This window comes from Chrysochloris asiatica, unplaced genomic scaffold, assembly GCF_000296735.1.
Source record: "Chrysochloris asiatica unplaced genomic scaffold, ChrAsi1.0 scaffold00004, whole genome shotgun sequence".
NCBI classification, from domain to species: domain Eukaryota; kingdom Metazoa; phylum Chordata; class Mammalia; order Afrosoricida; family Chrysochloridae; genus Chrysochloris; species Chrysochloris asiatica.
Window position 1 is genome coordinate 32,229,394 of NW_006408522.1, and position 7,496 is coordinate 32,236,889.

Below are 7,496 nucleotides of genomic sequence, written 5' to 3' on the forward strand. Positions count from 1 at the left end.
TAGGAGCACCTGGTGAGCTTGAACTGCTGACCTGGCAGTTCAAACAGCTTTGCAGTCTGGTGCATTAACCTTCTTAGGGGTGCTATCAGTGAGAACCAACTCAATGGTACTTGACAGCAACAAAACAAAAGGGTAATTGACAGGTGTTAGTTTGTATTAACACCTATCAATTACCCTTTGGCTTTGCTGTTGTTACATACTTGTTATGTGCCTTGGAGTAGGTTTTGACTCTTAGTGACCCTGCACAGGGTTTCCAAGGCTGTAAATCTACAGGAGCAGAACGCCTCATCTTTCTCCCATGGAACAGCTGGTAATTTTGAACTGCTGACATTGCGGTTCACAGCCCAATTCATAACCACTACGCTACCATAGCTCCTCACTACGCTATCTAACACCTATCAATTACCCTTTTGCTTTATTGTTGTTAAGTATCATTGAGTTGGTTCTAACTGAGAGCACCTCTATGAAGGGTTTCTGAGAGCAGCTGGTGAGTTTGAACTTCTGACCTTAGGGTTATAGTACAGTGATTATTCTATCTCTCTCTATATATGGACTCCTGGTGTGGTACTGTAGGATCAGCCCTGGACTGTGAACCACAAGGTTGACAGTTCAAACCCACCAGCTGGTCCTCAGAAACCCTATACAAGGTCACTATGAGTCAGAACCGATTTGATGGCACTTAACAACAACAGTAACAATATCTATATATGTTTTTATTAATTGATGCAAATATTTTGAGAAACCTGTCAGCTTGTGAAATTAGTTCTATTTCATAAAACTGTAAAAAAAAAAAAAAAAACTTGTCTTCTCTGGTGGTGTAAAAGTTGTTTGGTCTGCTGCAGGGAATGTCCCAAAAATATACTGAGGCAATATAACTGTATATTTTTATTTCCTATATTTTAAAAAACTATATGTTCACAGGTAGCTATGAAAAAAATACAGAGATTCTTTGTACATTTTACTCAGTTTTCCTCAATGGTAACATTTCATAAAACCAAATATAATATCAAAATCAGCATATTGATATTGATAAGATCCGTTGATATTACTCAGACTTCCCCAGTAATACTTGTACTTATTTCTGTGTATGTTTATTAAGTTTTACCCAATTACATTACCCATGTAGGCTCATGTATACACTACTACATTCAAGATACTGAACAGGTATTTTATAACCATACCTGTCTCCATCTGCCACACCTGAACCCCTGGCAACCACTGATCTGTCTTCCATTTATAAAATTTGTCATTTCAGATGAGTAAGTGGAATAATATATTATGTAACCTTTTGGGATTGGCTTTTTTCATTTAACCTACGTCTTGGGTGATTCAGTCAAGTTTTGTATCTAGATATTTGTTCCTTTTTATTGTTGGGTAGTAGTCCTGGAAATCCTGTTAGCACTGCACTGCTAAGTTTAAGATTGGTATTTGAAATCCACCAACTGCTCCTTGGAAACCCTCATACAAGGGTCGCTGTGAGTCGAAACCAACTTGATGGCACTTAACAATATTATGTAGTATGGGGTCCTGTTGTGGTGCTGTAGGATGAACACTGTACTGCTAATTGCAAGGTCAGTAATCCAAATCCACCAGCAGCTCCTCAGAAACTCTATACATGCTCACTGTGAATCACAATTATGAATATACTATGGTTTGTTTAATCATTCACCTGTTGAAAGAAATCTGAACTGATTCTGGTTTTTGACTTTTGCAAATAAAGCTGCTATCAACATTGGTGTATAGGCTTTTGTATAAACACATCTTCATTTGTCAGGTAGAAATGCTCAGGATTGCAATTGCTAGGTCATACGGCAATTGCATGTTTTGTTTTTTTAAAAAGCCAGACTTTACTAGAGTGACTGCCATTTTACAGTAACACCAGCTACTGTAATGATTTATTTTAAGTGATTCAATTTCTCTTCATCCTTGCCAGCATTTGATGGTGTCACTATTAATTTAATTTAGCCATTCTGACAGGTGTGTAGTGTTACCTCATTTTGTTTTTAATTTGCATTTCCATAATGGCTAATGATTTTGAACGTCTTCATGTGATTATTTGCCATCTGTAGATCTTCTTCAGTAAATGTCTGTTTATGTCTTTTATTCATTTTTTAAATGGTTTTTTTTTTTTTTCAGTTAAGTTTTTATTTTTCTGGGTAAATTGTAATTTTTAAAATTTTTATTGGAAAACAAATATTATACAACTTGAAATGGATTTGAGGCAAATCGTGCCATAAGCAGATTTTCTTTAAGTGGCTAAACAAAATTTAAAAAGCAAGTAACAATAAAAAAATGTTTCTGGTATAGGACCGGCAGTACAAAACAAATACAAGTATACGAGTAGCTGGATAATATACCCGTTTTGCAATAGTGCAACTTTAAGTACGTATTGTTGACTGTACAAAGTCCATGCAGAGTTACAACTCCATATTTCAACAATATGTTGACAGTTTGTAAAGAAAACTGCTTAAAAAAAGGCATAACCCAAGATGGTCCCTCATTTGACGAACTCCATCTAAGTTTAGAAGTGCAGAAGGGCTTGGTATTATTCAGAGTAAGCCACATGCAGCATGTTACTTGATCACATCTCTAAAATAAGGTTTCAAGACAATGACAGTAAGATAAGGGTAGAAAACACGGAGGAATGAAATCCTAATTACTATAGATGCATATTCTATTGACAGTAAGGGGAAACCTTTTACAGATTCATTATAAACAAAAGGCAAATAAACAATTTTGAACAATGTCTTCACTGTGCTGTCATCATTTGTACAAACTCTTCATAGTTGACAAAACCAGCACCATCAATATCTGCTTCCCTGTTCATTTCATCAGCTTCTTCATCTGTTAACTTCTTGCCAAGGTGTGTCATCATGTGATGAAGTTCTGCTGCACTATATAGCCATTGCCACCCTTAGCAAACACATGGAATGCTTCTCTAATTTCTTCACTGTCTATGTCTTTCATTTTTCTTGCCACCGTTGTCAGAAATTCTGGGAAGTCAGTTGTGCCATTACCCTCAACATCTACTTCATTAATCATGTCCTGTAATTCTGCTTCTGTGGGATTCTGCCCAAAAGACCCCAGTTCCTTTGTTGTTATAGTTTTATCACCATCCTTGTCAAATAGTGAAAAAGCTTCTTTGAATTTTGCAATCTACTCTTCAGTCAGTTGGTCAGCCATGCTGCAAGCACTACCGGTCTCTGGGACGTGATCACACACCCCACTCGATTCACTGACTCCACTCGGACTCTTCATTAGAGTTTTAAGAGTTCTTTTAATTCTGTTTTTCCACAATCTTTTGAAGTCCCCTCATATATTTCTTCTACTCTAGCTTCTTTTCATCCTTCTCATAAGCTCTATATAAGTTTTTTTTTTAATATATAAGTTTTTAACTTTTGATTTACTCTTTAATATTTTTAACAGAATGGTCTAAATACATATTTTTTAAAGGGGTATTATAAGGAACACCAAAGAATTCTATTTCCCTCAGTCCCCATCCACAGAGGCAACCCTTTTTAAATGTTCATGTTTTTCTTTTTAAGGTTGTTTTCCTAGTTCTCATATTGTTATAAACTAAGTATTATTAACCTGTTATTTCTTGTTTTGGAGTTCAGCACTGTAGGGTAAGCATTGGACTGCTTACCACAAGGTTGTTGGTTCAAACCCACCAGCTGCTCCTTGGAAACACTCTTGAGTCAGAATCTATTCACACATAGTTATAATTCACAACAACAGCATTTCTTGTTTGATCAGATTAAGATGGTTGACTTCTGGCAATGAAAGATGGGCTTTAGTTCAAACACACTAACATTCCAGTTTTTGTTAACAATATTTTAGTTCTTCTACTGCCTACTAGGGTTTCTGAGAAATGGCTGGTGAGTTTGATCTACTGATCTTGCGGTTCAAACTGACCTTGTGGTCAAGTGCTTATCCTACAGTGCCACACCAGGTCTCTTCAAATAATATATTTGTTTTTATTTCTTTTATCTTCAGCTTTAGACAGCAGAGAGAAGTTTAACAACAATATCATTTATTGTCTTTGGTTGACTTATTTCAAACCTTATTCACCTAATCATTCTGTAAATATTTATTGAGTACTTACTATATTTCAAATACTGTTGGATCTTGGGGATACATAGTGATTAGAAGAGAGAACAGTCCTAACCTATATTGGAAATTACTTACATTCTTTAGGGGACATAGCAATATATGGTAAATAAAATGTATCATATGTTAGATACTGATAGGGATTGAAGAAAAAACAGCAGGGAAAGGTATAGGAAGCGAAAGAGGAGTTGCAAGTTTAGCTAGGGTGATTAGAGAAGGCTTCACTAATATGGTATTTGATTAAATATTTAACAGCTCTGTGCTGTTAATCGGGGTGAGTGAAGTCCATGCATGTTGTTGTTGTTAAGTGCTGTTGAGTTGGTTCCGACTCATAGCGACCCCGAACAGGGTTTCTGAGGCTGTAAATCTTTACGGGAGCAGAAAGCCTCATCTTTCTCCTGCGGAGCGGCTGGTAGTTTCGAACTGCTGACTTTGCAGTTCGCAGCCCAATTCGTAACCACTACGCTACCACAGCTCCTTAGTCCATGCATATGTAGCAACAAATACAAAGTTCCTGAGAGGAGTGTGCTTGTAACATGTGAGAAATGTATTTTGACTGGAAGTTAGTGTAGCTGAAGTAGAGTGATTGAGAAGAGTGGGAGATGAAGTCAGAGAAGTAAAGGGGAGACTAGATTATGTAAACCTTTATCAACCATTGTAGGGAATTTGACTTTTACTTAAGTCCGTTTAGTGGGATAGAAAGGCATTTGAAGGTTTTGAGCAGAGGATGGATGACAAGATTTAATTTACATTTTAACAGGATTACTCTAGCTGCTGGATTGAGACTAGACTGAAAGGAACAAGGGCAGAAATAGGAAAACCAATAGGAGGATATTGAAGTAATTTAGGCAAAATATGACATTTTCTGGACCAATGTAAAAGTGTATGAGAAGTGGTGGTATTCTGGATGCATTTTGAAAATAGGATTCAAAGATGGGTCGGTTGTGGAGTATGAGAGAAATGAAGACGGTAACGATTCTAGGCTTTTGGTTTGAATGAGTATAAGAATGGAATTATTATTTTTTAATGCTTTGTTGTGAATTATGTGATAGTTTACATGGGAGGACATCAGCTTCACATTGATTCCGTCGTATATCGTTTCCTTACCATGGTTACAATCTCTTTCATGCATCATCCATCAACCAAAAGGTTTACCCTGCAAGTCTGCTCCCTGGTCGTCCATCTCCGGGTCCAAAGTCTCTAGCTGCTCCATCTCCCCACGTCATCATCTCTGCCTCCATCCCTGGCATCAAAAATGGAATTACTGTTAATTAAGATGGAGAAGACTGCAGGAGATGAAGTTTAATTTTAGACATGTAAAATTGAGCTTCCATATTGATAGCCAAGGAGAGATGTTGAGGCAGTTGGACGGGAAATATCAAGGCGAGATTTAAATTTTATAGTATAAGCAAATGGATGGTATTCAAAGTCTTGAGTCTAGATAAGATCGGTAAAAAATGGGGGTGGGTTTTTTTTGTGTGTGTTTTTCTCGGTATCTTAGTTCCTTTTTCTTCCCTTGTTCAGGTCCTGACTTTACAAATTTGTTTACACCTTTTTAAAAAGAACCCTGGTGGCACTGTGGGTTAGGCATTGTACTACTAACCCCAAGGTCAGTGCTTCAAACTCACCAGCCTCTCTGAGGGAAAAAGTTGAGGTGGTTTGTTTCTATAAAGATTTGTAGTTTCAGAAACCCCGTATAGGTCACGATAAGTCAGAATCTATTCCACAGCAATGTGTTTTATGCTTAATCATGTTTACAGCTCTTTGCATGAAGTATTCAATGTTTAGAAAATTACAAAGAAGCAAAAATGTCATCCATGGAGCTGCCACCCAGAGGCCAATTGCCATGGACATTTTGGTTTATTTTCCCTCTTTTTTGTGCATTTACGTGTTAGCATCATGTGGACAGTAAAAGTTTACTTGTTCACCTTTTTTGTCTAACACATGAGTATTTTCCATGACCTTGAAATGCTTAGTATGTCCTCTAGTTTTTTTTTTATTTTAAAAGTTTAAACACACAGAAGAAAGAATAGTATTTGTCCCTATGCCCTTCCTCTCATATATACATACATATATATGTATGTATGTGTGTTTGTATATACGTACATACTTTTTTTGAGGACTGGATCATTTGAAAATAAGTCTTAGATATAACCAACCAGCTTACCTTAGATTTTGGAATCATAGCAAGCCCATGTGTATCAGAGTAGTACTATGCACTTTAGGATTTTTATTTTTTTTGGGAGTACGTCACCAGGCCTTTTTTTCCAGGAGACTTTGGGTTGACTAGACACTCCAAAGTTTTACTTAGCAATTGAGCGTATTAACCATTTGTACACCACCCAGGGAATCCTGCAGAATTTTAAAAAACAGACTTGTTGCTGTCAAGTCCATTTGAACTCACAGTGATCCATCAGGACAGAATAGAATTTCCCCACTGGGTTTCCAAGACTGTAATCTTTATGGAAGCACATTGCTATGTCTTTTACCCGTGTAGCCACTGGTGGATTTGAACTGCTGACTTCTTGGTTATCAGCTGAGTGCTTAACCACTTTACTACCTCGATTCATAATATTTCAGCATGCATCCCTTAATACTAAGTACATTATCCTGTATAATCATAATGCTTTCACACCTATGAAAATAATAATTCAATAAAATGTAATACAGTTCCTATTCAGATTTTCCCAGTTGTTGTCTCAAAGTTGTTTTATGTACATGTATGTGTGTTTTATATATGTGTCTTATATACATATATATGTGTCTTGAATACATATATATGTGTATATATCTTTAATGCAGGATTCATTTAAGGCCCACACCTTTGTATTAGGTTGTTTTGACATTTTTAATGGCTTCATGATTTTCTACTTTATGGATTATGAAATGATTTAACCATTCCCTTAATACTGAACTCAAGGTTGATTTTTATTAACAGCAAGTTTTGATAAATAAGTTAGTGCAGGAAATCGTTTCACATTTTAGATTATATCATAGATTGAAATATGGGATATATTAGGTATAAACAGTTTTCATGTCTTCAAATTGTTTTCCAGAAAGGCTACATTAAGTACTGCTTATCTTTGTTTGGGCAACACTAAATAGTAGTACAGTATTAATGTACATTCTGATTTATAAAAATCATATGGTTTCTCTAATTTCTTTACAAATTTAAAAATACTTGTGCAGGTAGTCTCTCTGTATAACTCTGTCATAAGTTGGTTTGACTATAAGTCGTATACCTCTTTTTTTTTAGTTTTTTTTTTTTTTATTGCCTGTTACGCAGTAGAGTTTTTTGTTTTTTTTTAATTTAAGGTTTTTATTGTGGATTGAGTGAAAGTTTACAGGGCACATCATCAGTTTCACATTCAACACTTCATATAACT

General features: G+C 35.9%; 1 protein-coding gene and 1 pseudogene across 2 annotated transcripts in view; one reads left to right on the forward strand and one right to left on the reverse strand.

The window, feature by feature from the left end:
- The window catches only part of TP53BP1 (tumor protein p53 binding protein 1), a 137,329-nt gene that overhangs the window by 5,793 nt on the left and 124,040 nt on the right, over nucleotides 1–7,496 (forward strand). The gene's annotated exons all lie outside the window — the stretch shown is intronic.
- On the reverse strand, nucleotides 2,750–3,183 carry LOC102834990 (annotated as a pseudogene).